At 42.6% G+C, this 17,585-nt stretch overlaps 1 long non-coding RNA gene across 1 annotated transcript; it reads left to right on the top strand.

The window, feature by feature from the left end:
- The first annotated feature begins 4,946 nt into the window (after nt 1–4,946).
- On the top strand, nt 4,947–7,238 carry LOC148894049 (uncharacterized). Its single transcript, XR_016116096.1, has 3 exons — nt 4,947–5,019; nt 5,841–5,903; nt 6,534–7,238. It is a non-coding gene; the product is annotated as an uncharacterized LOC148894049 (long non-coding RNA).
- Nucleotides 7,239–17,585: the final 10,347 nt, after the last annotated feature.

The raw sequence follows: 17,585 nt of genomic DNA on the forward strand, positions 1-17,585 counted from the left end.
GGCGTCGGGTTTACTGGAGAGGTAGAGCTGGGTGTCATCCGCGAAGCAGTGAAAATGAATTCCAAATTTGCGGAAGATATCACCAAGGGGAAGAAGGTATATAATAAAGAGAAGGGGCCCCAGGACAGAACCTTGGGGCACACCAGAAGACACAGGGGAGGACCGTGAAGTGAATGAGGTAATTTGGATAAACTGTGAGCGGCCAGTGAGGTAGGAGTGAAACCAACTGAGTGGGGTGTGTGTCACGCCTAGAGTGGAGAGTCGGTTGAGCAGGATGGGGTGAGAAATGGTGTCAAAGGCCGCAGATAGATCAAGAAGGATGAGAATAGAGAGGGAGCCGGTATCTGCTGCTATGAGAAGGTCGTTCGTGATTTTTATGAGGGCTGATTCAGTGCTGTGGCGGGGACGGAAACCAGACTGGAATTGTTCGTAGAGGTTATTGTGAGTGAGGTGAGAGTGGAGTTGACAGGCGACGGTTTTTTCGAGAATTTTAGCGATAAATGGAAGATGCGAAATTGGACGTAGGTTATTGAAATCATTGGGATCTGAACCAAGTTTTTTCAGGATTGGTGTTACAGCTGCGGTTTTAAGAGGGACAGGAACAATTCCAGTGGACAGTGAGGAGTGAATAATAGCTGAAATAAAAGGGAGGAGAGCAGGTAGACAAGATTTGATGAGGACAGTAGGGAGGGGGTCAAGTTGACAGGTGGAATTCTTGGACTTGGTGATGAGGTCAGAAAGTAAGGAGGGATGAGGGAGTTCAAAAGACGACAGCAGTTGATAGGGAGTAGGAAGGTTGGGGGAGGGGGGGGATACAGAGGAGCCGAGGTGCTGGTGGATCTTGTTGATCTTTTCAGTGAAAAACAGAAGTAGTGCGTTGCAGGTGTCTGAGGAGTGAAAGTGTGGGGGGAGAGAGATAGGGGGTTGAATGATTTTGTTGTATAGGGAAAACAGAGTCCGTGAATTCCCACTGTTAGCATCAATCAGTCCAGAATAGTATTCCGATTTTGCGCGTGTGATAGAGTCCTTGTAGTGGGTGAGGTGAGCTGTGTACATGTCCTGGTGGGTGGTGAGGCCGGTCTTTCTGTAAAGTCTTTCCAGCTGCCGAGTTTTCGCCTTGGTGGAGCGGAGTTGGGCGGTGAACCAAGGGGCGGATCGAGTGAATTGGACTGACCGGGATTTAACAGGAGCAAGGGTGTTGAGCATGTGTGCAAGGTCCATGTTGTATTGGGAAACAAGTTCATCAGGGGGGGAGTTGTAGTCCGGTTTGAGGTTGGCAGCCATTGCAGTGAGGGTGACAGTGTCAATGTGTTGGATGTTCCGATAAGTGATGATGCGCGGTGGCTTGGGGAGAGAGAGTGTGATGGGAACGTTAAATGAGACGAGGAAATGGTCCGTTACAGGAAGTTCGTTTGCTGTGCAGTTGGCGGGGGTAAAACCACAGCAGCATATTAAGTCCAGGATATGCCCTTTTATATGCGTGGGGAAATCAGAGAATTGGTGTAAGCCAAAACTCTCCAATGAGGAAATAAAGTCTTTGGTGAGGGGATGGGTGGAATTGTCAATGTGTATGTTGAAGTCCCCAAGGATAATAATATTTGGTGACAGAGTGGAGAGGTGTGTGAGGACGGCTGAGAAGTCTTTTAAAAAGTCACGATGTGGTTTAGGGGGACGATATACAGTGGCTATAACTGTGGGAGATGGACCAGAAATTTGACACGCAAGGCATTCAAATGAGAGAGTTTCCGGGACTGGTACTTGAGTGACTTTCCAGATCTCGCGGTAAAATATCGCGAGACCGCCTCCGCGGCCCGATAGGCGGGGTTTTGAGAGGTAAACAAACCCAGGTGGCGTCGTGTCGTTCAACTCGGAAAAGTCCCCCGCTGTTTGCCAGGTCTCATTCAAACAGAAGAAGTCCAGCTTACGGTCACTAAGGATGTCTTGGATAAGACAACCCTTACCCGTAAGCGAGCGGATGTTCAGGAGGCCGAAAGTGACGCTGGTGGTGTCATTTTGAGGGGTATTGGCCGACCTAGCCAGGCCGGCCAACACACGGTGTTGCACGGAGCGGCTGTAACCTCTGCGTGGCCGGCGGAAAGATGACCACAGGGAGGTGATATCCTTGGAGTCGTCGAGGTGAAAGTCTCGACGTGATCCGCGGTGGATATACCTCCGGGAAGGGCGGCGAGCGATTTCCGGGAATCGGAAAATCGCCTGTGGCACGCTCGTCCACCGGGAGCGGAGTTCAAGCAGCTCTGACGCCGAATATTGCAGCCGTCCAACGGGTCGTTGGAGGAGCGACATGATAGCACCCAGCAACGTCCAGAGACAGGCAGCGCCCAGGTTAGCCCTCAACAGCGGGTACAGGTGGGTGGAGATCGTCCGTGTTCTTGTTCGCGGTCCGGATAAACGACCGGAATCACGAGACGATCCGACAGCCAAAGCAGATTGGAGTTCGACCATAAGTTCCTCTGGTGACTGTCGAGTATTTCCAGTGGTACAGGAATCGTAAAAAAACAAAAAGAAGCCAAAATGTTTGCGGGCGAACAGCGGCAGCCAAAAGCGCGCCAGCGTACATTCGACCCGGAAGTGACCTCTGGAGAGGACTGTCAGTCATAACAGTTGGCAATTGGCCAATATTACATTGATAATGAATTCGAATAGAAGCAATAGGTCATCAGAACCTTTAAAAATCACTACACATAATAACAATAATAATAATAATAATAATCGGGGAAATGGTTAAGACTGAGAACAATTTAGTATTCAATTGTTGGGATACAGCATCCAGTAACTCTTTTTCCCCATTTTCATCTATATATCTTGTAACTTCATTTTGTGTGTGTGTGTGTGTGTGTGTGGGTGCGTGTGCGTGCGTGTGTGTGTGTGTGTGTGTGTGTGTGTGTGTGTGTGTGTGTGTGTGTGTGTGTGTGTGTGTGTGTGTGTGTGTGTGTGTGTGTGTGTGTCACATCTCGTCGCCACCCGGGGCGTGCCCCGCCCCTCGTGTCACCTCCTCCGCTGCTCCATGGAGACGGCCCCTCCCATCATCACGCACCTGGGTTCCCACAGCTGGTTGTCATTCCCTTGATTGTGCCTTCTGACTATATTTACCAATCGCGCAATACCGTCTTTGTCGGAGTATTCTGAAAGCCACCATTACTACTTCCATGCCGTCAGGTCTGCCGTCACCGATCTCTCACTTACCTCTCTCCCTGCTGTCATTTTTGCATGCGTGCCTCAGTAAAGACTTTTTGTTCACGAGTATCTGTCTCGCCGTGTATTTTGGATCCAACCTCCCCGCTTTCCTTTCGTCACTCGAGCCCTGCCCTCAAGCCTCGGGTGCCGTGACAGTGTGTGTGTGTGTGTGTGTGTGTGTGTGTGTGTGTGTGTGTGTGTGTGTGTGTGTGTGTGTGTGTGTGTGTGTGTGTGTGTGTGTGTGTGTGTGTGTGTTCTCGTTTGTGCGCCATGGTGGGGACATCAACCTGAATGCACGCAGCTCGGTGGGGACTCGTCTACCCGTGGGGACCTAAAATGATGTCCCCACGGGCAAATTGCTCTGAGAGACTGGAAAATGAGGTCCCCACGGGCAAATTGCTCTGAGAGACTTCAAACCAGAAGAGCGCTTGCCACATAAGGTGCTTTATGGCCAGCTCCGTCTCGGCCGTCGCCTGGCAGGAGGCCCCCAAAAAACGCTATAAAGACCAGGTGAAGACTGCCATGAAAAAATGTGGCCTGAACCCAACCGACCCAGCTGGAGGATATTGCAGTTCAACGCTCCATCTGGCGGCAGCTCCTCCAACAAGGCATACAGAAACTTGAGGAAGACCGAGGTGACTGACCAGGAAACGTCAAAGGATACATCATGCCAGTGCCATACCCACAACCCCAGTCAATGCTTTCAGCTGCTCTGCCTGTGGCAAGCAGTGTGGATCACGGATTGGGCTATACAGTCACATGAAATGGTCCCACAAGAAGAAGTAGAGCTGGACTGTCATCATCGGACACGATGGGCAACCTTAGGCAAGTAAGACACTGTAGCAGTAGAGGAAGGAACATCCCTGCCACAACATATTTATATGTGAAAATACGTATACGTAACACAAGGCCTACAATTGGTGCGTTGCATGTAGCATTCGATGTCACGGCCTTATGCCAACAACGTGGCACAATAGCATTGAGAGTATTAAAATTGTTTGTATATTAGAAATATAGATTTTAGACGGTATCATACATACATACACTTCGATAGGCTGCATCGCTTATGGTCCAACTACCATCTCTTCAAAACAATTGTCTTCCTATTACAATGTCTAATACGAGAATGAGCATGCTGAAGTTCAAAATTTGCACCAGTTTATTTCAATGTTTCAACAGTTCTATAGCAATTCGCAAAAGTGTTTAGCGAATAAACTGCTATTCATATATGTATATGTATATATATGTGTATATATATATATATATGTGTGTATATATGTGTGTGTATATATGTGTGTGTATCTATCTATCTGTCTGTCTGTCTGTCTATCTATCTATCTATCATTCAAAGTCAGCTTTATTGTCAAATATGCTAATATGCATGACATACAACACAGATGAAATTCATGTCCTCTCGGACTATACATGTAATTTCTGAATGTAAAGTGAGGTAGTGTCGTATGTTATCTATCTATCTATCTATCTATCTATCTATCTATCTATCTATCTATCTATCTATCTATCTATCTATCTATCTATCTGCTTCCAGAAGGGACATTGCAGCTTGCAAAAATTAGCAAGGGACTCATCGCTCTGGAAACCGGAGCGATGGCAAGAATTTGGATGAAATCAACATTTTACCCATGGTAAGAACACATCTGCATATTTTAGGAAATAATTGCACCTATTTTTTTCTCTGCCAGCTGAAGTTTTATCTGTAATTCCTCTGTTCCTCAGAAAAAATACATGTCGGCACTGATGATGAGGACGATGAAGATATGACAAAATGTACTCCTACATCAACATCATCGCCACAATCATCTGGTATGTTTATGACTTAATTTTTTTTTTTAGGTCAACATATGTTTTGTTCAATGCCTATCCGAAAATGTAGACCATTGGTGTCATACATGTCAGTATATATTAATGTTGACACAGAAAATAATTGTAAATTCAGAATACTTGTGAATTTCTCCAGTGTGAGTCTAATAAAGGGTAATGTAATGTAATGTGATCTAATCTAAAATTGCACAAGGAGAGTGGGAGGAGGGACAAGCAGTCACTGATGCTGAGACAGCAACGAACCCACCCGAAATCCATTTATGTGTTTGCTGTCAGGTATATTACAGACGGTACATATATGTTGTGTTTTATTTGTATTTACAATAATAATAATAATAATAATAATAATAATAATGACAATGATAATGATGATAATAATATACTGTAAAACCCAACAAGTTGAAAGTACTCAAATTTTTTATGGCAACTGATTACGTCAAAATTTTTGAGTACAGTTTACTCAAAAGTTTTGAGTAACCTGTACAGGTTACTCAAAACAGGTTACAGGTTACTCAAAACTTTTGAGTAACCTGTACAGGTTACTCAAAACAGGTTACAGGTTACTCAAAACTTTTGAGTAAACTGTACTCAAAAATTTTGACGTAATCAGTTGCCATAAAAAATTTGAGTACTTTCAACTTGTTGGGTTTACATTACATTTTAAGCGCCTTTCAAAGCTCTCCAGAACACTTTACAGTCACAGACAAGCATAGGTACTATAATAAATAAAATACAATCACAAATACAATGCAATAAATAAAATACAATTATAAATAGAAACAAGAGACCTGTTTTTTGTGCAGGTAGGTCAGATGGGATGATGCTGCTCGTCAAGAAGGTGCCTGTTCCACCACAGCAAACAAAAGGTAAACTGTTTTCTCTTGGTTCGTGACTGAGTTATCATCTGACAAGCAACATTGGTAGTGGTCTATATACTGTATGGGTAGGGGAAATATGATACCTTATTTTAGTTTTTGATTACCATAATGTATTGCTATCCTACAAAAAATGCTCTATATCTCTTCCTCCTCATAACATTCTATGGGATATTTAGTCTTGAACAACTTCAAGTTAATGTCGAGGGTGTATAGAAATCGGAATGGAATCTTTAAAATCATGTTTTCTCAGTAGAAAATAGATAAGCATTTCTTCTTGTAATGTGAAACCCTTACAAAATGAATTGATCCCACCAGAAAAAAAAGTCTGAATTGCATTCAGACCTGCACCGTGAACATAGCACTAAAGTAAATATTTCTGATTTTGTAGACCTCAATATATTTATTCTGTGTTTACTACTAATAGGTAATTTGGATGGTAGGGCGGAGCTGGTGAAGATCTCTGAAGGTAAACTGTTATCTAGTGGCTTGTGAGTGTGTTATATTTGATATATAAAAACTACAAAACTGTTACAAAACAGACCAATGATGACTTTAGACAGCACTGGCCTGTGTCTTAACTTTTGGAGGAATATTAATTTACTGTCCCATTTTATATAGGGAAGGAAGAAGTAAAAATGAAAGTATAAAAGTGGACAGAAGAAGAAATCCACGCTGTGAAGAAAACCTTAATGGACTCCATCAGGTCTCTCAAGGTTCCAGGCAAAGATGAATGCATGAACTGCATTAAGGCTTCACCAGAAGAATTGAAAGGGAGAACTTGGAAGGGAGTTAAATATTTCGTGAAAAACCGCATTGATGTATTAATGAGAATGTCCACAAAACGCAGTTAAGGTTAGGTTCGAAACTAAGGAAAGGTTCGGTTTGGCAGCTGGAACAATGCATTGTTTTTATGTATGTTATATGTGTCACATGCACTTGTTTCTGGCACATTTCAATACAACACAGAGACAATAGCTTTTATTTCAAGATATTGAGTGTTTTTTTCTTGAATATTTGTCGACTAAACTTCTGGACACACCTATTTTGTCCAGCACTTTTATTTCAATCTTGAACGTTTTACACGCAGTTGTTAATATGAAAGCAATTTGTATTTATTTTCTCACCACAATGTCTTGAATGTTTGAAATTTCAGGTTGATGTATTTCGATTATTACAAAGATTGGAGGCTGCCATTGAAATTGGCACGTGAGCAGTGTTAATTTACTTGATTCTCTTCAATCTATTTTATAATTGTCATGTCATTTGTTATTTATTTATTTTGTTCTTTTGACTTCGAGACGGCGCCGCGAGAGTGGCTGCCTTCCCAGCAGCTTCTGTATTTTGCTTTTCTAATTTCATTTGTTTTATAACTTTGCTGCTGTGAAATGTAAATTTCTCCACTGCGAAACTAATAAAGTCAAATCCAATCCAATCCAATAAATATGCAATAAAAAGTATGTTTGTTCTAGCAACTTAGATTGAAAATTGAGAAAATTAAAACATTGTCATTTAGGTTCGATCTGCACAGGTTGTTAGTCAATATGTCATTAAAAGACAGAGATATTTTCCATAGATTAAACATACAAATCTAAAAACTACACAAAGAGATCACCAAGTGTTGGAACTCGGCACATTTATGAAACAAAAATTTGCTGGCATCACCAATGGGATGTAATTCATAGATAAATAATAAAGAATCGCACATTGAAAAGTCCAATACTGGATGCAGTCAAACTTTTGGTTGTGACAGAACCTGGCAGACCTACAAATGGTGCTTGATTATTCTGTCGGATATCGTGTCCGAAAATGGGAGGGGGCTCGGACACAGCTGTGCATGTGAACAAAATATTTCACAATTTATGTGTTCAAAATTTAGAATTGTCAAAAAATATACGATCATGGCTCCTGCAAAACACAATTGCTGACCTTACAGGCTCTAAATATTGTCTCTTGAAAAAAATAAGCGCCACCTGCTGGTAGTTTTGGTTTGACATGATTCGTTAAGTCCCCACGGAGTTGCGAAAAACCTGGAAAAATTAAATCAAGAATTATGCCATTTTAAAGTGATTTCTGAGTGAGCACAGGCTAAAAAAAATTGGGTTTTAAAATCAAATTTTTATAAGTTTCATAAATATGTTTTTTTCATGTTTGAAACTGGGTTCCCACGGTTCAAAACATTTGCACACCATGTCCCCACCATGTAGCAAAAACGAGTGTACGTGTGTGTGTGCGAGTGTGTGCGAGTGTGCGCATGTGTGAGTGTGTGCACGCGTATATGTGTGCGTGTGTCCGCGTGTGTGTGCGAGCGTGTGCGTTAGTGTGTGTGTGCGTGCGTGTGTGCGTGTGTCGGCAGAACGTGTTGGTGAATTCAAAAAGATTACATCACTGAAAGAGCCGACCGACAGCATCGAGAGATGTTTAAGGCCCTGTTTGAAACTTTAGGTGATAGCGCCCTCCATTGTTCTAAAGAACAATGCTTCTGGCGGGGAAAACAGAACAAGGAATACTATAACAATGATGTTCTAAAGCAGGGGTGTCCCAAGTTCATACCTGTCAACCTAATGCTGCCCTCATAAATGATTACAACTCCCTTATAAAAGTTGTAGTGCGGCGTACATTATTTTAAATGTTAAAACACGTGAACACAATAGTAGCGATCGACGGCAGCATTGTCGTTCGCTGCCAGATATATAAAAACTACAAAACTGTTACAAAACAGACCAATGATGACTTTAGACAGCACTGGCCTGTGTCTTAACTTTTGGAGGAATATTAATTTACTGTCCCATTTTATATAGGGAAGGAAGAAGTAAAAATGAAAGTATAAAAGTGGACAGAAGAAGAAATCCACGCTGTGAAGAAAACCTTAATGGACTCCATCAGGTCTCTCAAGGTTCCAGGCAAAGATGAATGCATGAACTGCATTAAGGCTTCACCAGAAGAATTGAAAGGGAGAACTTGGAAGGGAGTTAAATATTTCGTGAAAAACCGCATTGATGTATTAATGAGAATGTCCACAAAACGCAGTTAAGGTTAGGTTCGAAACTAAGGAAAGGTTCGGTTTGGCAGCTGGAACAATGCATTGTTTTTATGTATGTTATATGTGTCACATGCACTTGTTTCTGGCACATTTCAATACAACACAGAGACAATAGCTTTTATTTCAAGATATTGAGTGTTTTTTTCTTGAATATTTGTCGACTAAACTTCTGGACACACCTATTTTGTCCAGCACTTTTATTTCAATCTTGAACGTTTTACACGCAGTTGTTAATATGAAAGCAATTTGTATTTATTTTCTCACCACAATGTCTTGAATGTTTGAAATTTCAGGTTGATGTATTTCGATTATTACAAAGATTGGAGGCTGCCATTGAAATTGGCACGTGAGCAGTGTTAATTTACTTGATTCTCTTCAATCTATTTTATAATTGTCATGTCATTTGTTATTTATTTATTTTGTTCTTTTGACTTCGAGACGGCGCCGCGAGAGTGGCTGCCTTCCCAGCAGCTTCTGTATTTTGCTTTTCTAATTTCATTTGTTTTATAACTTTGCTGCTGTGAAATGTAAATTTCTCCACTGCGAAACTAATAAAGTCAAATCCAATCCAATCCAATAAATATGCAATAAAAAGTATGTTTGTTCTAGCAACTTAGATTGAAAATTGAGAAAATTAAAACATTGTCATTTAGGTTCGATCTGCACAGGTTGTTAGTCAATATGTCATTAAAAGACAGAGATATTTTCCATAGATTAAACATACAAATCTAAAAACTACACAAAGAGATCACCAAGTGTTGGAACTCGGCACATTTATGAAACAAAAATTTGCTGGCATCACCAATGGGATGTAATTCATAGATAAATAATAAAGAATCGCACATTGAAAAGTCCAATACTGGATGCAGTCAAACTTTTGGTTGTGACAGAACCTGGCAGACCTACAAATGGTGCTTGATTATTCTGTCGGATATCGTGTCCGAAAATGGGAGGGGGCTCGGACACAGCTGTGCATGTGAACAAAATATTTCACAATTTATGTGTTCAAAATTTAGAATTGTCAAAAAATATACGATCATGGCTCCTGCAAAACACAATTGCTGACCTTACAGGCTCTAAATATTGTCTCTTGAAAAAAATAAGCGCCACCTGCTGGTAGTTTTGGTTTGACATGATTCGTTAAGTCCCCACGGAGTTGCGAAAAACCTGGAAAAATTAAATCAAGAATTATGCCATTTTAAAGTGATTTCTGAGTGAGCACAGGCTAAAAAAAATTGGGTTCTAAAATCAAATTTTTATAAGTTTCATAAATATGTTTTTTTCATGTTTGAAACTGGGTTCCCACGGGTCAAAACATTTGCACACCATGTCCCCACCATGTAGCAAAAACGAGTGTACGTGTGTGTGCGAGTGTGTGCGAGTGTGTACTAGTGTGCGCATGTGTGAGTGTGTGCACGCGTATATGTGTGCGTGTGTCCGCGTGTGTGTGCGAGCGTGTGCGTTAGTGTGTGTGCGCGTGCGTGTGTGCGTGCGTGTGTGCGTGTGTCGGCAGAACGTGTTGGTGAATTCAAAAAGATTACATCACTGAAAGAGCCGACCGACAGCATCGAGAGATGTTTAAGGCCCTGTTTGAAACTTTAGGTGATAGCGCCCTCCATTGTTCTAAAGAACAATGTTTCTGGCGGGGAAAACAGAACAAGGAATACTATAACAATGATGTTCTAAAGCAGGGGTGTCCCAAGTTCATACCTGTCAACCTAATGCTGCCCTCATAAATGATTACAACTCCCTTATAAAAGTTGTAGTGCGGCGTACATTATTTTAAATGTTAAAACACGTGAACACAATAGTAGCGATCGACGGCAGCATTGTCGTTCGCTGCCAGCAGTTGAGACAAAGCGGTTTTGAGCCAAAATGGTCTTTGTAAGATCGGTTAACAATATTTTTCATATAAAAAAGTTGTAAATAATGTACTGCATAGTACATTATTTTAAATGATTAAAAAACGGATAAAATATGGGGAAAACATATACGTTTACAGGTATGAAAGTTCCTGATGGGCTTGCTGTCCTGCCTGTTTTCCAGCTCTCCCACGAGCAACGCACCAGATTCAAATTTGATGCTGATTCAAATTTGATGGCTGCGACACTGTTTGCAGCCGGGTCAATGGAAAACTGGCAGGACAGTGGCCCTCCAGGCTTGGAGCTGAACATGTCTTTTTTTTTTTATTCATGTATTTTTTTATGTAACATTTCATTCCTTAATATGATGGTTGTTTTTACTGTTTATTAGCATCTTGAATGAGTCAGAATATGCTTCAAACATTTATGTCATATGAAATGCAGACAAACAACCAAGGTTGTTTTCAACATCAACAAATATATCCTATGAGCCAGCCACATCTTTATAGTCATCCATGCTTTCCAGATAGTGATGGGAAGATGAGGCCTAATCGAAGCAATGCGAGGCTTTCCACCCAAATGGTTCACTTTAGCCATGTGAATCTACCCCGGTCAAGGATGATGCCTCGTACTGATGTCCAAAACGTTTGTTGTGGAACACCGTGAAAACTAAAATACATTTAAAACAACAATCGACCTTATTACAATATTTTTGACAAGACATACAATAAATTCGCTAATTAATAACGTGCATCATGCAAATCGCGAGTAGACAAACATTGATTTTATAGACTTTGTCGTTCCCTTTCTCTGCCGATTTCTCAAGCAATTTGTCTCGTTCTGTCTCTCTCGTGACATGGATTGAGTGTGACGATGTTCCAAGTAGCTCGTGGTTGCCTCCGTGACACGTGCTTGAGTGCGACGACGCTTGATGTAACTCGTAGCTTGCTACGCGAGTGCGCCGAAGCCGATAGCTTGCCGTTTGGGTAGGAAGCACCTGCGTGTGTAGGGGGTTAGGAACGACCTCTGTTATTGTATGTTAGTCGATTAGACTACCAAGTCAGGAGAGGGCGCTACGCGCCTGTGAATGGAACAGAGGAAGGCGATGTAGGCTCAGCTCACGCATGCGCAGTTGTCATAAATGCCGTTGTGTGAAGCTGATTAACACGGTTGTCACGTGTCGTCTTTCTCGTCGTTCACAGGTATTCAAAATAATAAGTGTTAGACATTCTCAAGATGTTAAAGTAATTGGGGACTTATTGGGCGATGCTAGATATGGAATCTTGTTTTGTGGCTTTGATGAATATTTTGTGGCTTTGATGAATTTGGATTTTTGGATGTCAATTGTAGTTCTCAGTACAACACACACGAGCGGGCAGACGTGCATAAGCATGCGCGAATGTGGAGGATATATACAATGTATAGATGTTGAATGTATAGATCTACACATGAATGTATTCTGATATTGAAATTGCTGAATTGATGTTTTGATGAATAAGTGGTCATAAATGCCGTTGTGTGAAGCTGATTAACACGGTTGTCTCGTGTCGTCTTTCCTCGTCGTTCACAGTGCTACCTGCCTGTGACGCGTTTGAACCGACTCAGGTACCCCCTAGGCCTGAGGCCGGTTACAATTTGGTTGCTCGTCCGGGATCGTGGGCAGAGTGGGAGCTGCTACGAAGAGAACCTGTGCCTAAAGCTTCAGGGAAGACTGTAGTGCTGTCCGTTCTCCAGAGAGTAGAGGCTTCAGGGGCTAACGATGGCTCCCACAACTCCACGACGGGTATTGATTTTCAAGATCCAAAAGAGACTATCAGCTTTGAATGTCAATCAGCTACTAACTGTTGCCAGCGCAGTGGATGAGAGTGATACTGAGGACCTTGCGGGCCTTAGTGAACCAGAACTGTTTGATGTGTTTATTGACTACATCAGAGGTGACAAATTAAGACACATAGAAGATGAAGGCATGTCTCAACTCCTTCACCTCGATGACATGATCAGCGAGCTCCTAGATGTCCCGGAGGAACCTACTGGGGAAGGAGCTGACCTGAGAGGAGGAGTTGAGGTCACACCTCTTCCACCGAGAGACATCCCCACACCGGTCAGGAACGTCATCATCGCCAACAGTTCGGGTGGTGCTCCTCCTGAACATGCCGGCTTATCCTCCGGTATGGGGGAGCAGGTGGTGAAGTACACAGATGTAGCTGCTCTGTTTCCACGGAGGGAGTTCAAAATTTATGGTGGTCAGATTTCTGACACCGGGTCTGAACTGTCATACCGTAGCCTGTGTAGACAAATGGATGAGGGACTACAAGAAGGTTTTAGCGAGTCTGAGGTTATCCGCACTGTGTCGAAGATAACTAAACCTGGAACATTCCGAGACATGCTAAGTGATACAGAGGGTCTTACAATGTCACAGTTAAAAACAATTTTACGATCACATATCAGAGATAAGAGCAGCTCTGAGCTCTTCAACGAACTCAGTACCGCTCAGCAGCGAGACAGTGAGTCCCCACAGCAATTTTTATATAGACTGATGGGTTTGAAGCAAAGAATTATGTTTGAGTCACAACAACCAGGTGCAGATTTTGGTTACGATCAAAAACTTGTCCAAGGTACATTTCTGCACACACTCTATCAAGGGCTAAATGAGAAGAATTATCATGTCAGATGTGATCTCAAACCATTCCTTACCGATTTACAGGTTCGTGATGATGTCCTGTTAGAACAACTTACCAAGTCCACAAGTGAAGAGGCTGAGAGGGTGAAACGCCTCAGTACTGTGACTAAAAATCGATCTGTGAATGTCCATGCTGCTCAAACTAATCAAACTGACCAGATTAACCAGACCATAGTTGACTCTGAATTACAGGCTAACCGCGCTGCCATTCTCGAGCTGACTGCACAAGTGACCGCACTGACCAAACACTTTGCCCAAGTTGTTAAACCTACAGAATCGGCGCCTCAGGTAGATCCAGGTCCATCCTTGACTCGATCCTCGACGCGACCCCAGACACCAACGAATGAGACTAGGGGCAGGTGAGACTAGGGGCAGGTGACTAGGGGCAGGCCTGTGTGCGGAAGAACATTAAGAGCTGCCCTCACTGTTTCATTTGTGGTCAGGAAGGACATAGAGCTGTGGGCTGTCTGCGAAGAAAGGCACTGGGAAACGGGGAAAGGTCACTGGAGTGAGGCTTCCAGTGATCAATGCCAATGATAAGCCTCCAGTACAAATCAACTTGGTTGAACCAGTAACATCCATAAGTCTGACGACGCAGTGTCAGTCAACGTAAAAAAAACATGTAGCACAACTAATTGGCAAGCGATGTATGGTCTCATGTGCACTCAATGGGGTCCCACTCCAAATGCTGCTTCACTCAGGGTCTCAAGTGACCGTGGTGAGTAGGGCGTGGGTAGAGGAAGCACTGCCCAACGTAACCATTCAGCCACTTTCATCCCTATTTCCGGACCAACCGTTTGAGGTATCTGCAGCGAATGGCACAGCGGTTCCCTTTGATGGATGGGTAAATGTGGGGTTGCAGATACGGCGTGGAAGCCATGGACATGCTGACATACAAGTGCCCATACTAATCAGTACGAGTTGTGTGAACTGTCCTCTCTTAGGAAGCAATGTGATTGCAGAAATGATCAAAGAGAATAATGAACAGGTGGACATTGGAGCCATACTGAAAGAAGCCATGAGTGTCAGTGAACGCACAGTAGAGACCTTGATTTCTGTGCTTCAGAAATTGAGCCCTGATGAGACATTCCTCCAGTACCCTGTGTGTGTTGGGAAGAAGGGACTCATTATTCCTGCGGGCAAGGTATGGGAGGTGAAGTGCAGAGTCAGAGCATGGGCCAAGGGGGGAACAATGCTATTTGAGCCCAGTATAGGGAACAGCTGCCCTGAGGGGCTAGAGCCGTTCTCCTCGTTAGTACATGTAGCCAGTGGGCCGACAAAAATTGTAAAAATTCCCGTTCAGAATGTTAGTAAACATGACATTTATCTTCCACAGAGAACTGTTCTCGGCTCAATTGAGGAAGTTACTGGGGTCGTGCCCTTTTAGGAGTGCTCCGACAATCCAAAGCCGCTAAACAGTCCCACCGTTCAAATCTGCTCGGCTCTGACCACAGACAAGTGGCATCCTCCGGTTGACTTGTCACATCTTAAAGAGGAAGAACAGGGGATTGCCAGAGACATGTTGTATGAAGAGTCAGATGTCTTTGCAAGAGGTGATGCTGATATAGGTTGCATTCCAAACCTGCAACTCAAGATCCAACTCACTGACAACACGCTGGTGCAAAAGCGTTACAATGCCATTCCAAAACCCCTTTATCAAGAGGTGAAAGACTATGTGCAAAACTTACTTCACCATGGTTGGATAAGAAAATCCACTTCAGCATACTCATCTCCTGTCGTCTGTGTTAGAAAAAAAGATAAAAGCTTGCGCCTGTGCGTTGACTTTAGGGAGCTAAATCGCAAAACTGTCCCTGATCGTCATCCACTCCCACGCATTCAAGATCTGCTAGATAACCTGGGGGGGTACTCTTGGTTCTCAATACTTGACCAAGGCAGCGCTTACCACCAGGGCTTTGTTGATGACAGTTCCAGGCATCTAACGGCTTTCAGCACCCCTTGGGGGCTGTATAAGTGGCTCTGCCTCCCATTTGGCCTAACTAATGCGCCAGCAGCTTTTCAAAGATGTATGGAGGACGTTCTTGATGGCCTGAGGGACGAATGCTGCTCTCCTTATCTGGACGACGTGCTCTGCTTTTCAAAATCATTTCATGAACACGTAGAGGACCTGAGGAAAGTGCTTAACCGGCTGCGGGAGCATGCCATAAAGCTACGTCCGAATAAATGTGAACTGTTCAGACAACAAGTGAGGTACTTGGGTCGTCTCGTGTCAAGTGATGGTGTCCGCATAGACCCTAAAGATCTGGAAGCCGTTTTGCAGTTAAAAGAGAGAGAACCACGCAATGTAGGGGAAGTCAGAGCTCTATTGGGGTTCTTGGGCTACTATAGATCCACTTCAGCATACTCATCTCCTGTCGTCTCACCTTGTTTTGTGGCTTTGATGAATATTTTGTGGCTTTGATGAATTTGGATTGTTGGATGTCAATTGTAGTTCCCAGTACAACACACATGAGCGGGCAGACGTGCATAAGCATGTGCGAATGTGGAGGATATATACAATGTATAGATGTTGAATGTATAGATCTACACATGAATGTATTCTGATATTGAAATTGCTGAATTGATGTTTTGATGAGTAAGTTGTCATAAATGCCGTTGTGTGAAGCTGATTAACACGGTTGTCTCGTGTCGTCTTTCCTCGTCGTTCACAGTGCTACCTGCCTGTGACGCCTTTGGACCGACTCAGGTATCCCCTAGGCCTGAGGCCGGTTACACGTATGCACTCACGCATCATATTGGCGTTCGAACCGGTGTTCGAACGCCGAAGCAAGAATATCTCGAATATTTTGTTCGAACTCCGATTTGTTCGAACTGTGAGGCGTTCGAGAACCGAGGTACCACTGTATTAATTCACGTACAAAGCAAGAGAATACAGAAGGACAATCAAAAGGAAGAGCCAATGTATTTTAAACAAAAATTCTAAATCAAGATCATTGAGTCAGAATCTGTCAGGCTTTTTTATTTTGCAACCATTCTGGCATTCGGGTAACGCCTTGGTTTCTCCTCCGAAGATTGCGCCAAGCATAGAAATAGATAGGTTTAGAAGTGGCGTAGAGACGAGGTTGATGGCAAACCCGGAAGTGACGGCACGAGTTGTAGCGTCCATAGTAACGTGGCTTGGTTTGGCATAGAAATAGGATAGTTTTGAGCGTATTTAGGTCTATTTAACGTATGGATGCTGTAAAAAGGAACAACAGTTGGGGGCCGCAATGTTTCGCTTACGGATGCTTCAACTACAAGCTGAAAAACAAAGGAATTTCGTTCTTCAAGTGAGTGAAAATGAAATTTCTATAAAAAGAAAAAAAAAATTGTTTTGCGATGTTTTAGCGACTAATTTTCGTCCTGTTTTCGATCTTCGACCGTGTATAAGTACGTTCTAGCTGTTCTTCATTAGTATGAAATTAAATTGGCTCTGCCTCCTCAAGCATGTAACTAATTCGACACTAAATTTGAACTGCAGGGGTGTGCGTTTCACTAAACATTGCAAACGTAGCAATGTTGCTAATATATTGCTAAGTTCATTGTTAACGCTAAAAACGTGTCTCAGTAAACATCATTTAGCAATATTGTTAACGCTTAGCAATATTGCTAAATAGCAAAGTTTAGTGAAACGCGCCCCAGGTTAGCCGACTCTGCTCATACAACATACTAATAATTACTTCTTGATCTTTTTGATCCGTTGTAGATTGCACACATATATACACTATACACAGTGTTACCTAATCCTCTACAATTTCTGATTTAGTCCAATTCCGATCACCAATTAAGTACGATCATTCTTTATGAATGTTATTTTTTTCACGTTTGAAGATTGGTTACAATCACACTCAAAAGATAATTATACTATGTATTTGAATTTTCAATCTTAAAGAGCTGTCATTTCTATTATTCATAACATTTTTAGACTCTGAATAAATATACATCAATAGTGGTGTATTTAATTGCAATTGTATGTTTTGGATTATAAAAAATTATAATCCAAATCATATTTGAGCTTGAAAGTTGAGGTTTTTGGACTTGTCCGACTTCACATCGCGCCGAAAGACGACGTGAGAGTGAAGTAGTTGTCT

Source organism: Hippocampus bargibanti, linkage group LG09 (genome assembly GCF_051943395.1).
Source record: "Hippocampus bargibanti isolate YZ-2025 linkage group LG09, ASM5194339v1, whole genome shotgun sequence".
Classification (NCBI taxonomy): domain Eukaryota; kingdom Metazoa; phylum Chordata; class Actinopteri; order Syngnathiformes; family Syngnathidae; genus Hippocampus; species Hippocampus bargibanti.